This window comes from Protopterus annectens, chromosome 11.part0 (genome assembly GCF_019279795.1).
Source record: "Protopterus annectens isolate FY-2018-M chromosome 11.part0, PAN1.0, whole genome shotgun sequence".
NCBI classification, from domain to species: domain Eukaryota; kingdom Metazoa; phylum Chordata; order Ceratodontiformes; family Protopteridae; genus Protopterus; species Protopterus annectens.
This window is the reverse complement of record NC_056745.1, coordinates 1,525,087,374-1,525,107,225: the sequence shown is the minus strand read 5'-3', so window position 1 is coordinate 1,525,107,225 and position 19,852 is coordinate 1,525,087,374.

The following is a 19,852-nucleotide window of genomic DNA, read 5'->3' as shown; positions in this document are numbered from 1 at the left end:
CTAACAGCTCATGCATAGCCATACAGCCTTGAGCTGCCCAAACATCCTTGCCAGACTGAAACATCTTCAGAAGTATCAGGTACAAACAAACCCTGCATAAGTAGAAATGTTCTGAAATATAACAGTTGTACTCACATGTAGAACAACATCTTCTAGCCATTACACACAATCCACGGGAGTCATGAAGCTAATATATCTCTGTCTGTCTCCATATAGCTGTTAAAATACATCACAAACAACACATCCAGGCTGTCTTCCTCGAAAGTAAAGCAAAGGGACAATGCCCAGGTGGAGTACTCAATTATACACCACTGTTGCCATGGTAATGGCTAATGGAGTAGCTGCACAGCTGATGGGCATCAAAATAACTACTTTGGAACACCAATTGGTGGTCAGGATAGCACATGTTACCAATATTTAGCTATAAAAGGATGGCTTATCACACATTCAAACCATCTGTATATACCAGCAGAACATTACAAAGAAGATTGAAACAGAGACTGAAAAGGATTGAATGTCAATGACACCTCGGGTTACTAATAAGGTATGTAGAACACTCAGTATGTCTGTGTATGTAGTACCTGTTCTGTAATATTTAAAGTGCACACAATCCATATAGTGGAAACAGTTATCTTGTAGTGATGTATTGTTGAGCATAGTAACGCTTGTAGCATTTATGTGTGTACTACTCTAGGTCACAAGGTAAACACCGCATACACCATAAAGGATGCTATATAAGGGGTTTGAACCCAAATATTCCTCACCAGCCGCTGTCAGTGGCAGGGCTGGTCCAACAAGTATTTGCTATAACAGGGTATAGTATATGTTGATATATTGTAACAGTAGGCATATGTATGGGTGTATTACTGAGAATAACATGTTGAAGGTTGGCCCACTGTGCAATTATAATTTGCATTGTGGGATATTGTGCCAATAACTGTGTAATGTACATTATTGTAGGCAGATATGTATTACAAGATACATAGCATTACTGTTATGTTAGGCAAACATTAGTTATGTCTAATAGCATTTACAATACACAATAACAGGATACATATGACTTGTAGTCACCCAACAGTTTATCAGCATGATAGCAAAGTAAAATGAAAGAGCTAGTTAACTATCCATGCACATAAGACATGTAATAAGTGCAAAGGTAGGTACTAGGCTGTCTGCCCAAGGGTATTTATAAGCCTAGCTAGAGTGTGTTGGCTTTCGCCACCCCTTAGGTTAGTTCCCTGTGCCTCTGAATGGCAGAGCCATTAGTTCCCTGTGCCTCTGTCCAGCAGAGCCACTGCAGTGATCCCTGGGGTACATGTCTGTCTCCCATCCACCCGTCAAGTTTTCCCTTGAAGAGTGCTAGTGAGGGGCCCTGCCTGATGTACATTGGAATCATGTTCCAAAGCATAGGGAGTCTCCGGGTCAGGAATCTATCCGTCCAGCATGTCCTAGTCATTGTGGTTAGGTGTATATCCCTAGAGCATGTGGCTCTCAGGAGCTTCTGTTTAGGTGGAGCATATCCAGCAATACTGGGTTGGACATGGGCCTCGTATGTCAAGCAGAGATCACCTGTGAGTATGCGGTATGCAACTGAGTACAGCTGGAGTTCCTTAGGTTGAGCTGCATAGGTCATCTGTTTGAGGTTAGTAATCCTCTTGGTGTGGTACTGTTGTGGTCTTCAAAGCTGTTGCAGTTGTCTTGTAAGGTACATCTCAAATGGGGTGTTGTATCCTTTAATGGGTCTAATAAATCATGAGTAGAGAGGCACAATGGCCTCCTTTGTTCTGGATGCGAACCCATTAGAGATTGGGGGGCCATGTAGAAGGATAATCTAACCACCTTATCATTATGGGTATCTAAGAAGAGATTGCTATCTAGTGAGGTTCTTAGATAACCTATTACATTTTCTGTATGCAGGCTACTAGCACCTATGTGGTAGTCCACGGGTAATTAATTATATCCAAAGGGGATGACTATGCACTTTTTGGCATTCGGCTTGAGGCCATGAAATAGACACCAGGTATCCATTTCAGTGCAACCCTTCCGGAGGGTGTGTGTATCAGCTGGGGAAACAATTATGGCCCCTAGTTTGCAGTCATCTGCAAACCTTTTCAGCCAAAGCCCTCCTGTGCTTGCCTGTATGTCAGATAATTATATACCGAACATGAGGGGTCCTAGGACTGAGCCCTGGGGGATGCCACTTGTAACTGATATACAGTCAGACCTAGGGTATGCAACTCCCACTATGTGGGTTCTGTCCATGAGAAACTTTGCAAACTATCACATGACATAGAGGTTAATGTTCAGGTGGATGGGTATGTTGATAATACCAGAATGGGGAATGGTGTTGAAAGCCTTTGAGAGATCAAGGTAAGCTGTGTGGACCTCCTTACTCTCATCTAATGACTTGCTAACTGTCTCTAAGAAGTTCACCAGGTTTAGGAGGCATGGTCTGCCCTGAACAAAGCCAAACTGGGAGGGGTCAAAGGTTTGGAGGTACCCAATGTCTCTGTGACTGAGATCCATGATGATGTGCTCCATAGCCTTGCAGACCAGGCTAGTCATGCCTATAGGGAAATAGGTCCCATGGTCCATTGTAGTGCCACCTTTGTGGAGTGGGATAACTGTTGCTGTGCACCATTCAGGGGCCACAAAGCCCAATGTGAGGCTATTATTGAACATGGTGCATAGGTGGGGAGCCAGTATGCTCTGAAGTTTATGTAAAACGGAGCCTGGGATGTTGTCCAGTCCCATGGATGCTGTGATATTGGCTTTAGAGTGTGCAACTTTTACCTGCGTAGTTGTGATTACAGGGACTCTGCACTCTTCCTGTATAGATACGGGCCCTTTAGGAGGTGAGAGGGGGGAAAGATAGCACTGAAACTATCTGCCAGGATGTTGGCAATATCAGTTGGTTCTGTAATGTTCATGCCTTTGTGCTGTAACTCAGAGCAGATCTGGGTGTTGACATTGAGATATTTGACATAGCTATAGAATGCTTTGTGGTTGCTGTTGGAATTAGTGGCAGTTTTGTTTCTGTAGCTAGCTTTGGAGGATCTTATAAGGGATCTCACCTTCTTACTGAGGCTGACCAGGGAGCTTCTCCATGCATGGGATTGTACTCTCTTTTGCAACAGTGTCTTCCTTCTGCTGTACAGTTTGTTTATGGTAGGGGACCACTAGATTGGCTTCCTTAATTAGGAGTATAGCATCTTGGTTCTGTTTGGGATAGCACAATCCATGCACTCGTATAAGTGCTTATAGAGTGCATTTCTGTATGATTCAGCAGTTGTAACAGTATTGTCCATCTGCATGGATGTCATGACGTTCACCACATCTGCCTTAAGAAGCATGAAGTTGGCTTTGTAGACATATTATACTGTGGTTCCCTTAATGGAAAGTGGGGGCGGGATGTGGATATCAATGGTGCTTAGCTTATGGTCGGATCGGATCAATGAGGAGTTGACTTCAGGTGTGGAACACCGGTCACTCATGTTGGTAATGCCTAGGTCTAGAATATTGTTGCCTCTGGTGGGTGTGTGGATAAGTTGATCCAGGGCATTGGTGTTTATGAATTCCAGAAAGTGTTGAGCTAATGAGTTGGTACACGAGTAGTTTTCTCAGTTAATGGTGGGGTAGATTCAGTGAGAATATGTGATGAGTGTGGTGCGAATGTTTACCTTCTCCACATGACTGTCAGGGTCAGGCTTGGTTGAAGAGAGCTTTACCTCCAGTTTGGCTAGATAAGTGCATCTCTCACAGGTTGTAGTGTTGGGTGGTAGGCAGAGACGGTTGTCTGTGTACATGAGGCAATGTCCACATTGCCTCGAGATGTCCAGATTCATCAGATAGACAGGAGAGGACACTGGCAGCTAACCCTTGGACATGCCTGAATATAAAACTAATTTCCCCTAGATAAGTGAAAAAAGTGAGTACAAGAGCTATTTTACTCTAAGCAAGTGAGAAAAGCATGTACAAAACTTGTTTATCTCTAGGTAATGAGGAAGATTGAGTGTTATAGTAATTATTAGCTTACGTAGTGCTTACAAGTTCTGAACAAGTGCTGAGCATAAATAAGCAATCCAGATAGGGTCTTGGATAACATAAACACACTGTCGTCATCGCCAACAGGTACACAATCATATATCCATGTACACCACAGAGCCCCTGTACCTACAACTATGCAGGTACAAATTGCACTCAGGCTGCATGGGACCTGTCCACATCCCAGGTTGTATCATACACATATGACAAAACAAGTTACTCTCCACATACACATGATGTAAAACATAGCTTCATGTCAGGCTGTGTACACACTGAATGGTGCACACCAACAGGTATTTCAACCCACAAAGGGGGGAGACACCACTGATAATGGGAAGTACTGCACTACTACCCTGCTGAGTCTGGTCTGAAAGGCCATGAACCTTGATCAAATTATTTGATGTCAGCAGTACAGATGTAAATGACAGTAAGGTTGATTTCACACTGCATATCATAAACTTGCCAGGTCATAGGACATCATCACCCATACTGTGTTCCACCTATACTCGGTATACTATATGTACATTCCTATGTCACAGGAGTGTTTTGCAATGGGACTGCTGGCAGAACCAACACTACAGAAGGTGTCTGGATAATACATGCACATCACACCAGTGCCAGCTACAGTAAGACAGGGTTAATTAACTGTATTCCCCCTCATTGTAGTCCATACCACACAGACCAACATAATTCATTATTGAAGTATGCGAATGACTGTGACCTAGGAGCAATAGCCGACTCAGAGTGTTGTGGACAACATACAGTAGGAGCTTTGTGGGTGAGGTGTGTGTGTGACATATGGCTGCAATCTGACAGCTATATATTAAATTGTCACCCCTATGTTAATAACCCTGTACCCATGAACTATCACCTAGAGAGCGGTCAACATAATGAACACTGTGTAAGGAATGCAGCTGGGCAGTTGTCTTTCCTGTGATAGCTACGTCACCACACCTGTCAGGTAATTGTATGTGGCAACCCTTATCATGACAGGGTGCCATCCATGAATATAGAGATCATTGTCCAGCCATACACAACACTCAAGTGACCCATATCAGATCATATATTTCCTTTAAGGGTTATTGGCCATGTTCAGATGGACTACACCAGCCTTCCCATTCCTTATCTCCACTATGCAGCATGATGCATACCCTGAATAAATCCATATCCAACCCAGTGATGTTGGACATGCTACACGTGCACATCCTGATCTCAAACACATACTTCATGGACATCCAACTTCCTAGTACTAGGATCCACATGCTGGACATATCCTTGTCCCATACACTTTACATAGTCCTGCCATACTCTGCATCCCTGTCCAGCAAAGCTGCACATTGCCCCCTCTCAGACATGGTCTGATGACTGCATGGTAAATGTATCATTAACCGTGTAGATCAGTTATGCGGCACTGTTCCACCTGGCCCCAGAGACCCGCCTGTTGGCTACAGCCAGGTAAACTTTCATCCTAGATTCATACATGGCTCAGGGCATATAGCCTACTACTTGACTTTAACTGTACTTGCTGTTGTTGATACCCATCTCTGCAAATACCATCTGGCTAGCCAGTGTCCCATGTGTATCACATGTGCAACACAGGTGATACATGGCAGGATGTTGAATTGCTGTACAGTGCCATGTAGATGTATATGGCAGAACACATACATGTACAACCGTCCATGAGCAAGTCTGCAGGGTGACAGGTCATGTCCGTTAAGGCAGTGTAAGTCTTTATATGTGACATATAAACAGCATCAAGGTTGACTGCATTAATGTGGACACATCCAGCCATGTGCTGATAGGTAGGAACACCAGTACAGGCAAACAGACATTCCCACATCAAGACAGCATCCGCATGGAGTATGAGCAATGTAATCAGGTGACACACACACATATATAGTGATAATATCCACTCACCATTGAGTGTCACATGTGTGTGACACAAGCATGTCAGAGGTGTCAGTGTCATATAGATTTGCAAAGACAGCTATTTAATCGTAATAAATGCGATACACATGTATGTTCAGCTGTAGCTCTGTATATCTCTGTGAGTTACTGTGACCTGTCTCCATCATTATGTCTTCCAGGTATGCCGTGTGCAAGGCTACCCCCTTATACCAGCTTAGAGGATGAGGCCCTCATCCCATACCTACATGACAATTATGATATCCTGTTCAGCCATGTGCCACAGGATGCACAGCAGTGGGATGCCCTGTGGATGGAACTTCGCAGGCGGGTTAATGATGTGGTTGGCCACAACCGCACATTCCAGCAGGTGTGCAGACACTGTACAGACTTCATTAGATGGGCGAAACAGCTTGCGAATGAAATCGCCAGGGAAAAAGGTGCAACAGGTGGTGGACCACCAACCTAGCACCCACTCCCATGTACCGAGGAGCTACTGGCCAACCTGGGGACACCTGCAGAACAACATCCACAAGCTTTAGCCGATATTGTGGAGGTGGGTGTCTCTCAACCGCCGAGCCTGGAGTTGCTTGGTAAGTCACTACTGCACCTATAACAACTATATTCCATATAGTTGCATGTGTCACTGTACAATATGTAATGTAACATCATATGCAAGGCATGTATACACACATGCTGCATACTATAGTATATTACTCTGTGTATGCACACATGTGCATACACCATAGTATATTCTAATGTACTGGTGTATGTGTTAACATGCACATTGCACCCTGTAACTACCATACAGGCGTGGATAATGCTCATACTGCTGTGTTACTTCTATTTAGGTACCTCTGGCATTCAGTTGTGACAGCAGCCCGTTGCAGATGAGACTGTTATTATTTATCAGGCATCGTAATGCACAGATCTATTTGCCATGTGGCCATTTACCACATGTACACAAAATGTATGGTCCTGTCACAGTATACAGTTCAGACCTGCAATGCATCACAATGGCTACCCATGTGCAACACTTGCAAACTATATGAATCACCAACATGAATCCTCACAAACTGTCATTGATAGATGTGTGGACAGCTGTGCATACAATGATGGAGGTGCTATTCACTGTAGGGGCATGTACTACAGATCAGAGCTACACATGTGGGGAATACAAACAGCACTACACAGTGAGCTGGAGTATGGCCAGCCTACAGGATTCACTGGTGTGGATCATAGCCCTGCTATGAATGTAACACAATGTGATGTGCTATCTTGACATGTCCATGACATCTAGTGGCCTGGCTGCAACACTGCCTAACTATCCTGAAAAACATATCCCACATACCCCCCTGTGTCTACATAACCCTGTCGTCAGTGAAGTATATGACATCTATGAGTGTATGTCATATGGGGCAACACAGACATGTGAAATAGATGAACGTCACAATAATTTGGCCAACACATGTACACACATGGCCATGAAGGATGGTCAGAGACATGAAGCAACACACGCAGTAGACATAATATGTTTGTGTGTACACCCTGTTGTACAATGGCTACCCATGATCTAACTATGGCCTTTGTGTAATGGTTGTATTGCAGATGTGGAACACTAGATATCCTACAGGCCTGTGAACATCTTATGTAGGTGTGACATCAATCCACCGCATAAGATGTGTTGAACATCTTGAGTGTGTCACGACATGACAGCAGTCACCTGTACAGAATCCAAATCAGCGCACAGATACAGTACATTCCCCTTGCTGGTGTTGGACATCAATGTCATACTTGCTCCTCATGTGTGTGTGTGTGTGTGTGTGTGTGTGTGTGTGTGTGTGTGTGTGTGTGTGTGTGTGTGTGTGTGTGTGGTACACAGATGTCATATGGGACATGGTGTACCAACGTGTTCGCCATGTCTGGCCATAGTTTCCAGGCAGCAGCAGTAAGGTTGCCTATGTGCAGGGGTGTCATCCGTATACCCTTCAGTGACCTGTGTCACACATTCCACATCATGGCTTAGTGTGTATACACCTCAGTGACATGGCTCACATTCCACAGTATATATGAATTATATCTGAACACAGTCATAGCTATGAACCGTGTCTGTAACTCACACTGTATAGCAATAGAGATGCCTCATGATTCCCTACAATGGCCATGCACATCAGCTAAATGTGCAGTATATCTGTAGGGTGGACAGACAACATTGCATTGGGACACCATTACCCCACTCTATATTTGACAGGACACCATTGTGTTAAACATGTATGCATGTCATTGCACACATCAGCAGATCACATGTCATACTACATGTGATTGTCAAGGTCAAATGCCACACATCAGGCAGGTGTACTGTTAACCTGTGCTGGTCTACATGGTGTAACACAGGGATGTATGCTAACTACCACTATGATTGTGCAATTTGCATGTCTTCTGCTATGACACATGCTGTTGTGTACAACCCGGGGATGTATGATAACTACCACTATTATTGTCTGCATTGCATGCTGTCTGCTGTATCACATGCATGTTGCATGCCTTCTGTCATATCACATGCATGTTCGGTGCCATAGAGTCTGTGTCTGTGTGTGTGTCTGTGTGTGTTTCTGTGTCTATTGTATAGATTGTAATGTACAGTTCTTGTCTGCCCCTTACAGGTGATGTAGATGTGTTGCCCTCCTGTAGTCCATCTGATGTTAGTGTCCCCACAGACCCTAGCAGTGATGAGTGATGATGAGCGTATGATTGAGGCACAAGCAGGGTTGTCAGGGGCTGAATCAGTGACATTGGTTGCCATTCCACTTATATCACCCTCATCCCCACACACAGATCCCATGCCTACACATACCCCATCACCAGTGGCCATAAAGGAAGGACAGTTGGTGTGTGGTAGCTTGGAACAGGAAAGTGTGGGGGCTATGGAAAGTGTGCCTGCACACCATGGTGTCAGCCAACTGACTGGTGGTGCCCCACACAGGCACGTGGCCAGTGCTGCTCATAAGAGGACCTCTGGCCAACATGCCACTGCAAGACAGAGTGCAGCAGCTGGTGTCACCAGATGCATATTTCAGGCTGCAATGGAGGCACAGGCATGTGCTGAATGGCACAACAGAGAAGATCAGAGGCTTCAGAGGGCTGCTGCCCATTCTTTAAACAACAACATCCAGGCAATGGTAATGCTCAACAGCAGATTAATGAAGCATTGGATAGATGGTTGGGTGACATGGTAGGAGTCCTTGACTGTGGCATGACAATCTGCAAGCGTGAGCTGTCTGTGTTGGAACATCTGGTAGGAGTGAGGTGTCAGGCACATGGACATAGGCCTGCAACATCACCTGTTTCAGGTCTACGTGAATGAGCTACCTCACATGTCCGCTCCCATAGTGGCGGTAGCAGCAGCAGTGCAGCTGGTGCTGTGCTGTCCACACCACGACACAACAGGCCATGTGCACATGGCCCTGGATAGTCCCAACAGGGAACGGTTCCAGTGGACAAGTGTCATCAGACAGTACCCAGTCTGCACCTCTGCCTGGTAGTGCCCGTGCAACCTCTGGCAGGCACAGGTCACATGTCCATGGCTGGACACCGTGAACTGTAAAACCTGGCCTGTACAGTCCGCAGCTGTCAATAATACCCCTGTGTAGGCCAGACACATGCCAGAACTGTGTGCATACATACATGCACACACCAGAAACATATGTAGGGCACCGCAACACACACATGCATAACATCCACACACACCCAATTAGATCAAAGGCCCTAACCCGCACACGTGATGTCATCCAATGGTGCAGCCTAGGCCTCTGGCAAACATTATCACCCTGTGCATATGATGATGCCTGTGCCGCCTTCCTGACATCCACACCATCGGTGCAGGGACATGCTCATATGGTCTGATGCACAGGGTGAACAGACTAGGAAGATAAGTGTAGTTTACAATTGTTGAGTAGGTTGACAGGCAGGAGACATAACATGTGATACAGGTGTACAATGCATTTCATACTGTTAACAGCATGTGTCTTGTGTAACAACAGTAACTGCATGTTGGTCATGATGTTCTGCTTTCCTCCTTCAGGTCTAATTGCACGTGCCCGTGGATGTCAGTGTTTGCAGTTAGTGTCCCATATGTCAATGTGGACTATTCAGAGGTATGTATGAATATACCAGCATGCACCGTGTAGCTGCCACATAACAGTGAGAATGTTCCACGTTCCAAACACATCTAGTGATCCAAGAGCATTATAGCTGTGTATTAGGCCACTGTGGCTACAGGCGTGACATCCATACTGGGTGACATCACAGGTACAGTTACATGGAGTTGTGAGGTAAGAGAGCGGCCTAGCTGATTACAAGGATAGAGGCCTGTGGGAAGTGTGATGCCTCATTGGGAAGCAGTAATACACGTTCCCATGACAGGATGCCAACACACAACTGCACCCACACACTCAGGTATTGACACACATGTATTCAGTGACACAGTAACACACCCACATACACACACACACACACACACACACACACACACACACACACACACACACACACACACACACACACACACACACACACAGTGGCTACTGTTGAGGTGAGGACCCCTGCCTATGTGCAAATCATCATTACATTACTGTGCACCTACATGACGCACCACAGAGAAAACACATGTACAGCTAGTGAGTATGGCCTAAGATCGGGGACATCAACATGGATAGCAGATTGCATTGCCTGGATGGGGGAGAGGTCTTATCAGTTCAGTATAGCAACATACATTCTCACTCCAGGGACCAGACAGCCATACATACACACACACACACACACACACACACACACACACACACACACACACACACACACACACACACTGTGGCATTCACTATTGAATACACCTGTGTCACACACACCCAGATACCTCACATGTGTGAGATACACGCCCCTGCCTATGTCCTGATTTCTACATTGCAGTCTGTACAGATGTGTACACTAGTGTACAGGAGAGTGAGTAACAATTGAGATGTATTCCCCACCGTATGTGACATATATGGACACACACGCAACCACACATGCCAGTACTGTGAATCAAGCACCTGCCTAGCTCATAATATGTATGACAGACATACAGCAATATTGCACAAGTTACAAAGTGTACTTTTGCATCCTTTGGCAACAGTGCTGATATATGTACACATGACGTCTTATCTGTTATAGGTGTCACGTGAGTTACCTTCGGTGTCACTCTGACCGCTGTCTATGTTGTGTGTTATGTCCTTCAATTAACAAAACCATTGCTTACTGGTTGCATAGGTTATTGTAGGAATGCTTGTGACACACCTGTGAGCTGTCCTCAGCAAACATCCATCTGTAAAGATGCCCCACCACTTAGTTATTTCCCCACATCTGTCCATACCTGAGATACATCTTTCCATACATTCAGCATATCACCATATACAGTTGGCAATGTGGAGGCTGCATTGCAACTGCATGATGTACTAAGATACATGTCACCTGGATACATCAGCAACTGCACATGCATGGTATCTGAACGCACGCCACTACATGTACATGCATGTAGGTCCTACAATCCTGCACTTTGAGCATGTTTGTAGGCATTGCAATTGGTGGACATGTGTAATGACATACATGACACACGGACTGTTGTATGATATGGTAGGTGTAATAGATTACCGGTACAGATGGAATGTTACCTCTGTCAACATTGACATCACACCTTATGTTCTGTTAGCATTCAGCAGCCATGGACCTACATTCCATGTGCATGTGTGTAATGGCTGTAGCCACCTGTCTGCACAAAAGACAACAACAGCTATGCTATTTACATGCATGTTGTGTGTGTGTGGCATGTACATATCCAGGGCAGGTACATGTATGTCATATCCAAACATGAGGGTGTGTACTGGTGTACAGCAACAGTCATCTGCTAATGCTGTAAATAACCAAGGGCCCCTGGTATGTGTACAGCTGACCTAGTTACAGACAGTGGTATCATTGCATTGCATAACACATGATGCAATTGTGTCAGTACATGGGTACTCTCTACAGTTGATGTAGAGCTTGGTACAGTCCACTGGTCAAGGGTCACATGGTGGTGTACTCTTATATGTCCTACAACATGTATGGATGTGTGTTGGTGGTCCGAGGGAATGGTGGTGTCTGAGGTTTACATCCTAGAATGCAGCATTTGACACTGTGTCCTACACCTGACTCATCTGTGATGCCTTTTGTGGGGGTACCGGTCAGTACATGTGACTGTCCTCTATGTATGTGGGGACATCACCACCTGGAGTGGTCCGTACCTGTGTTATTGCCCACATGTCCAGTTCTGAGGTATATGGTGGTAGTGCTATTGTGCACTACAGAGCCTTCAGCCAGGTGTTCCTCACTTCACAGATGTCAGTACTCCCCACTGTTGGATCTACAGTGGGCAGCTGTTATTATGGATGCTACACATCTAGCACTGGTTAGCATAAGCATACAATGAAGTTGTCCTCTAGGTGTCAGGATGTTATCCTGTGTTTAGGACATTTGTCTTGGAATGGCACTATATGGGCGGATGGAACTTGGATATTATCCCCACTCCCTTGAATCATGGATGCATGTGATATGTGTCAAAGGCCTGTCTACTGTCAGTCATGTCATCCCAGAATGACAAACACTGGACGACCTCATACTTACAGCAGGACATTGGCTCATTGTGTTGGTCAAGCAGTTGCCACTCCTAGAAAGGCTCATTGTGTTGGTCAAGCAGTTTCCACTCCTAGCAAGACATCACTGTGAGTGGTAGTATTGTGCTTGGTATAGGATGGTACATCTAAGCTGACGGACAGCAGCAGATGTTGTGTAAAAGACCGGTGTCAAATATATGTAGAGCAGCATTCCTGCTAACAATAACAACTACTAACACCAGAGCCCATTACAATGTGTTCTTTACATCTAACTGTAATAGCATGGCCACTGTGGCCTTCCGTGTTTAGAATCAGAGTGCATCCCAGACAGCCCTGTGCTACTAAGTGTATGAGCATGCCCAGTATAATCTTGTGTAGATGGACACATAGTGCATTCCGAAAAGCCCTTTGCTACTAAGTATGTGAGATACCCAGTGACACCGTGTGTCGGTAATGTGCCTCTGTGTATAGGCATGGCCATTGTAACCCTGTATAGTGATAGTAGTCGTCCATTCCACAGATGGGCATACTCCAGGTCAGGATGGATTCCTACTTTAAACACACAGGTTCACAGGTATGTGTATCTTAACTGCCAGCATCCCTCTTGATGTCCGCATTCCTAGCAGGTCATAATGACAGCCTTGAAATATGTAGTCTGTGTGGCGCGACTCGTAACTATGGAGTATTGTAATAGTGATCTGTAGATAGGCAGGTGTTCCGTTCCCACCACTGGCATGTGTGTGTGTGTGTGTGTGTGTGTGTGTGTGTGTGTGTGTGTGTGTGTGTGTGTGTGTGTGTATGTGTGTCCCCGTGTGCCTGAGGACTGAATAATGCTTTTAGACTGCTCACACTCCATACAATTCTTATACCTACCTTTGGCAAGGCTGATGATGTCACCCACCTACAAATACACCTCTGGGAGTGCTGTGTCCCAGTAATCTCGTTAGTGCGTTCTGTAACTGCATAATGCTGTAATGTAATAAAGTAGTTAGGTCGGTGTTCTAATCCCAGGCTTGCCAAGTGTGTGTTTGTCCCAGGCTGCCTGAGAACTGAATAATGCTTTTAGACTGCTCACACTCCATACAATTCTTATACCCACCTTTGGCAATGCTGATGATGTTACCCACCTACAAATACACCTCTGGGAGTGCTGTTTTCCAGTAATCTTGGTAGCGCGTTCTTTAATTGCGTAATGCGGTAGTGTAATAAACTAGTTAGGTTGGTGTTCTAATCCCAGACTTGCCAAGTGTGTGTGTGTGTGTGTGTGTGTGTGTGTGTGTGTGTGTGTGTGTGTGTGTGTGTGTGTGTGTGTGTGCATTTGTCCCCATCTGCCTGAGGACTGAATAATGCTTTTAGACTGTTCACACTCCATACCATTCATATACCCACCTTTGGCAAGGCTGATGATGTCACCCACCTACAAATACACCTCTGGGAATACTGTAACCCAGTAATCTGGGTAGCGAGTTCTGTAATTGCTTAATGCTGTAGTGTGCTAGAGTACTTAGGTCGGTGTTCTAATCCCAGACATGCCAAGTGTGTGTGTGTGTGTGTGTGTGTGTGTGTGTGTGTGTGTGTGTGTGTCTGCCTGCATGAGACAAGTACAGTGCTTTGTAGAGTATGCAATCTCTGCACAAATCACATGACCACCTTTGTCATTTCTGCTGTTGTCACCCACCCAGGGATACACCTGTAGGTATGCTGCAACCCAATATTCGCTGTAGCACATGCCCAAAAAGCATATTGCTGCAGTGTGATACGGTAGGTAGGGGTTTGTATACAGGACATGACAAGTGTGTGTTTGTCTGTCTGAGCCTGTGTAGAGGTGGCTGTGAGTGTATTACCATTGGACATGTTGGGGAGCAGATTTTGTAGTTTTCCTATATGGTGTCCATCTTATGACACATTGGCCACCTCACAAGGAGTACAGCTATCAGTCAGCCATGGGACTGTGTTGGCAAGCCATGCCCCTACATCTGGCAAAAGGCCTGATGAACAAAGTATGTAACCATACTAGTACTCAGTATATGTCCCGCACCCATGTGCCATGCACAAACAAACTTGCCTAGGATATCCCACTATGTTGCTAGTACCATGCACATTGATGACAGATAGTAGGCATGGTGTGAATGCAGTGGCCTGTAGAGGACATGGCACCCTGTACAGTGGTACAATAGGCACATATATGTGGACATTGTGCCTTTACTATGTTCATAGTTTCATAGTTTCATAGTATAGTACTAGGCTGTCTGCCCCGGGGCATTTGTAAGCCTAGCCATAGTGATGTGGCTTTTGCCACCCCATGAAATGGTACAAAAATATACAGAATAAATCTAGAATACTGTGCCTCTCTCTAGTAGTGACACAGTGAAGGTCCCATTATATAATAGAATTAGTTTACTGTGCCCCTGTCTAGCAGTGACACAGATGTGACCCCTGAGGTAAACTTACGATCTCCCATCCACTCATGAAGATTTCTCTTGAAGAGAGTCAGTGAGGGGCTCTGCCTAATATGAACTGGGATCCTGTTCCAAAGCATGGGAAGCCTCTGGGTTATGAATCTATCCCTCCAGCATGTCCTATTCATACTTGTGCTGAGGTTTAAGTCTTTAGCCCTCATGGTCCTGATGGATTTGGATTTTTTGAGGTGGAGCATGTCCATCAGATCCTGATTGGACATGGCCTTGTATGTCAGGCAGAGATCACCTCTGAGCAGGCGGTATGCTACTGAATTGAGCTGAAGTTTCTTTAGTCTGGCAGAATAAGACATATGTTGGAGACCCTTGATCCTTTTGGTGAGGTACTTTTGTGGTCTCTCCAGCTGTTGCAAGTGCCGGGTGAGGTACATACCAAATGGGGCATTGTACTCAATCATGGGTCTGATGAGGGAGGAATATAGGGGTACAATGACATCCTTGGATCTGGATGTGAAACCCTTCATGATGAGGTGTGCAAGGTAGAATATTTTTCTAACCACTTTGGCAACGTGGGTGCCTGTAACATATGTGATGCCATCAAATGTGATCCACAGAGGCAATACAATGCTGTACGTATGTGCGCTGAATGGACCCATGTGACTGACATGATGGAATACCTGCATCATACTATCAATGCAGGTGCAGGGTCAACCTGCTCACTATAAGCAGGTTTCACCATACCAGGCCATTATTGGCATATCGAGGGATAACAGGCTATGTACACAACATGTGCCTACCAAACCAGGTACACCTGTACATGTCACTGTACAGTATTGTGGGACATGCACATCCCAGACAATGTCCATGTGAAGGACTATCAAACACAGACATGGCATGCATTGCAAAACTATGGCCATACACATTGGTAACCAGAATGTCAGGGCAGATCATGCAGTACCCATCTGTGTGGGATATTGCAGACACTACACCCCTGCACTGCACACCATTGTCGGGTGATGCGATGCCAAGGATTACCCCTCACCCAGCCTTGTACAGCCATCTTGCACAGCCAACCACTACACACCCATGAAGCAATGCATACATGCATACCAGTACTAGCACCTTGTGTCTGTGTGTGGGTTAGGATGCTCCCAACCACAGTCACTCCCAGTATAACCCTCATTGGCATACCAACAGATGTCAAACACTTTCACATGCCCTAGCCCATAGAAGCACCAGATATCCCCTGTAGTGCATGTAGTCCTGTGCATTACTGCAATGTGGCAAACTAAGTAGTTAGGTTGTGTATTTGTGGTGCTGGCAAAGTGTGTCAATGCATGTCCATTAGAGAGTGTGGTTGTGGTGACAATGGCATCCGTTCACATGGACAGCCATGTGTGCTACACCTAATGTATGTCTACTATATCTCTGTTGCAGATGTCACTCACCTACACACATATATGTTCCTACAGCACAGCAATATGTTGCCTTTGTGGCACATGTAGTAACATCATGCACATGTAATAGTAATAAGTAGTCAGTCAGGGGTTTGACCCCTGTACTGTTAGGCATGTGGCAGATGATGCTTAGGGTTAAGTCTCCAAGCCCTTCCCTGGTGTACTTTACCTGTCCCACCCACACAATCTCTAGTGGATGTAAAGGAGTACACCTGCTCAGCAGCAGCATGTGTATTGTAAGTGATGGACATGGTCAGGTGATGGCCTCTGCACCTATTGCAGTCCTCCTCTAGCTGATTGCATGTGGAACAGCTGTGATGGTGTTCACATAGCCATTCGCATGATAAACACAGTACATTATCTAGGGAAAACATGTTGGTATTTGGCCATGGCAGTTGCTGTGAGTGGTACCTGGATGTGGTGTTCTGACACGGCATCACAGATGATATCTGGATGTACTTCACACATTATACACAGTGGGAAACAGCCTAAAGACAGGAGGGTGATGTGCCACACATGACTACAGCATGTAAGTGTAGCTATGCTGCATTGAGACTACTGCCTGTTTAACATGTGTGTGGTAATGGCTATTCTGCATATTTTAATACAGACATGACAGTACACTGTTCGTGAGGGACCCCCATCTGTAGGGCCATTTGTGAACTGGTCAGCATGTGCAACTATTTGTTTCCTATGTTACTCACTGAACCCACATCTGTGCACAACAGATGCATAGTGTGAGGATTGCAGACAGTACATGATGATAGGGATGTGTTACTGCCATCACATTCCTGACTGGACATGTGTCACATGAAATAGTGGTATGACAGACACTGTCTGGGGTTCCCAGTGACAATCCAATAATAGGCAACAGTTCATAGCTGTGGTCACACGTCTACTACACATTGTACAGATGGCATGCAGTATATATGCATGTGTTGTGCTCCCTCTGCAAATGTATACCATCTGTTGTGTTGGGTTGATGGTGATATCTGTGCATACTGTTGTAGGTAACCCTGTATGCTGTTGTCTATCACTAAACCATATGTGGGTTTAAACTGCAACACTATAGGCTGAATGGGTTAGGAGGTCACGGCAGAACCTCCTGTCCCACTTCAGCTGACCATGGCACCGGGCACTAGTACATCTGGGGCCCAGCCTTGGACATCAACCTCTGTTGGCTCTGCACCAACTTCTGGTGGTACCACCACTGAGTATGGAGCATGTCCCCCCTGGGGCAGGACCAGAGAGGTACATGTTTGCTGTTGTGCGGTCCCAGACGTGTTGCATTGGGGGCTCACTAAGGGGTTCCGAAGCCAGATGCACAAGCTCAAGGGCGGAGTGTCACATTTACAGGGTGACGCTGCCCCTCCTGGACAGCACCCAGCACTGCCTCCTTTACAGCTGTTTAGGTGCAGTGACAGTTGCCCATGGCTGGGGGCCTCTGTCCCACTGTTCCCATAGGCTTGAGAATGCCGAGCATCCATCCCCATCTGGGGTGTATCCCCCCACATGTGTCATATACCAACCCTGTATGCTGTCTTTTCTGTGATCCTACCCTACCTATCCTCCATGGCCATACCTACACTCCCTCCTCTATATCCGACCCTCGCCTTCAGAAACATAAGGCCAATCGGCTTCTAGGACAACATCTGCCCTATACATAGCTGTCCATTTCACACACGTGCCCACTGGACACATGTAACCCTTGTAATATGCATCACAACATACTCCTGTTATCCTCACCCCTGGCCCTCAGGTGCACGATCCTGGTATGTACATCACTCCTAAATGGTCCAGGTACACATGATGAGGATGACCCCATTGTACACACAACACTACCGGTCCCTCTATGGTTACCCCATTTACCTTTATCATGATGATGATGTTGCACACAGCACCTTGCAAGAGTACTGTTCACACATAATGATTGGACATGTACTGTTGTGTTAATGTACATTACATGCACAGAGTGATGTATACGGCCAATGTACAACAATTTGCGTGTATGAATGACCATGTCTGTCTGAGGGAGTCTTGAGATCACATACAGCAACACCACTAAAAATACAGGCGTCGCTGCTGTTTCCCATTTCATTCGTTTGTAATGCTTTGTTGCCACATGGTATGTTCCTGATATATCGCTCTATGTGTATGTACCTATATGCTGGACATGAACACTCACATATACATCTACAGGATGGGATACATTGCTATACTGTTGAATGACTGCACTGTATGATATGTTTGTGGTACTGTCCGTTGTCTGTATATCTGCCGTGGTGTATTGGTAATTCACATTAGCTGTGCGTGCATGGTCCTGGTTCCGAACCTTGCAGAGGACGTTTATTTGGTTGCAGGGCAGAACAAGGCCATTGGATACGGAGGGAGTAAGGCACATTAAAGCAGTTGGGAGCAGGTGTGCGTGGGTTTGTGTGGTGTTAAGCACTGCTGACCTCTGGTTACAGCTTCTTAAACTCAGTTAGCCTCTACATTGCTTTACCAGTGCAATACTCGCATACTGGTGGCCAAACACGATATCACCCACTCGCTCCCGCACTTGCAAATGCACCGACATTGGTGCTTGCAAATGTCACTCACACACCTGGGTGGGAGCGAGGACCACAATATTACCTTGTGATGCCTATTACATTGGACTACATGACTACAGTATCGGGAATGTCTGCCCATTAGGCGACGGCATGGCATTCAACTGTACGGAATCAGCAGCCTGTCCAGTGAATTAATCATATTATTTGTGTATTCCTCACACAATCTGCTCCCATCTGGCTGATACTTGGGAACCGAGACTCTTCAATACAGACAAGTAATTGGGATTTGGGAGCCACATCCATCAGCCGAGTCATGCTACCACATACCTATTATAGGTTTGCCACCTTTTCAATTGGTCAAGGTGGGACTTTAGGGTTAACACCTGTCCCATTTTGCGAGCGACAGTCCCTCTTTAGGCAGTTGTGTCCTGCAAAAATAATCAAGACATAGCAAATGTCCTGAGATTTTAGGACAATATTATATCCTAAGTTTCTTTAATAGTTGCATACAAGTTATTTTATATATGAAACTTCTATATGTTATGTGAAGTAGCATAAGCAATTCAAATGTTACTAGAATAATATTTTATTTGTGCAAATAAGTAAAATTCTGTACTATGTACGGCTGTAGGTATGTTTTGTCCTGGAAAGTCAAACATTTCTACAGAACATGTCCCACTTTGGGCATTTGAAAAGGTGGCAACCCTCTAGGACTTTTATGTAGAGATGTCAGATTTTGCAGTGCAAAACATACCCACAGCCAGTATAAAGGAGAGTACTTCACTGTTTTGCCT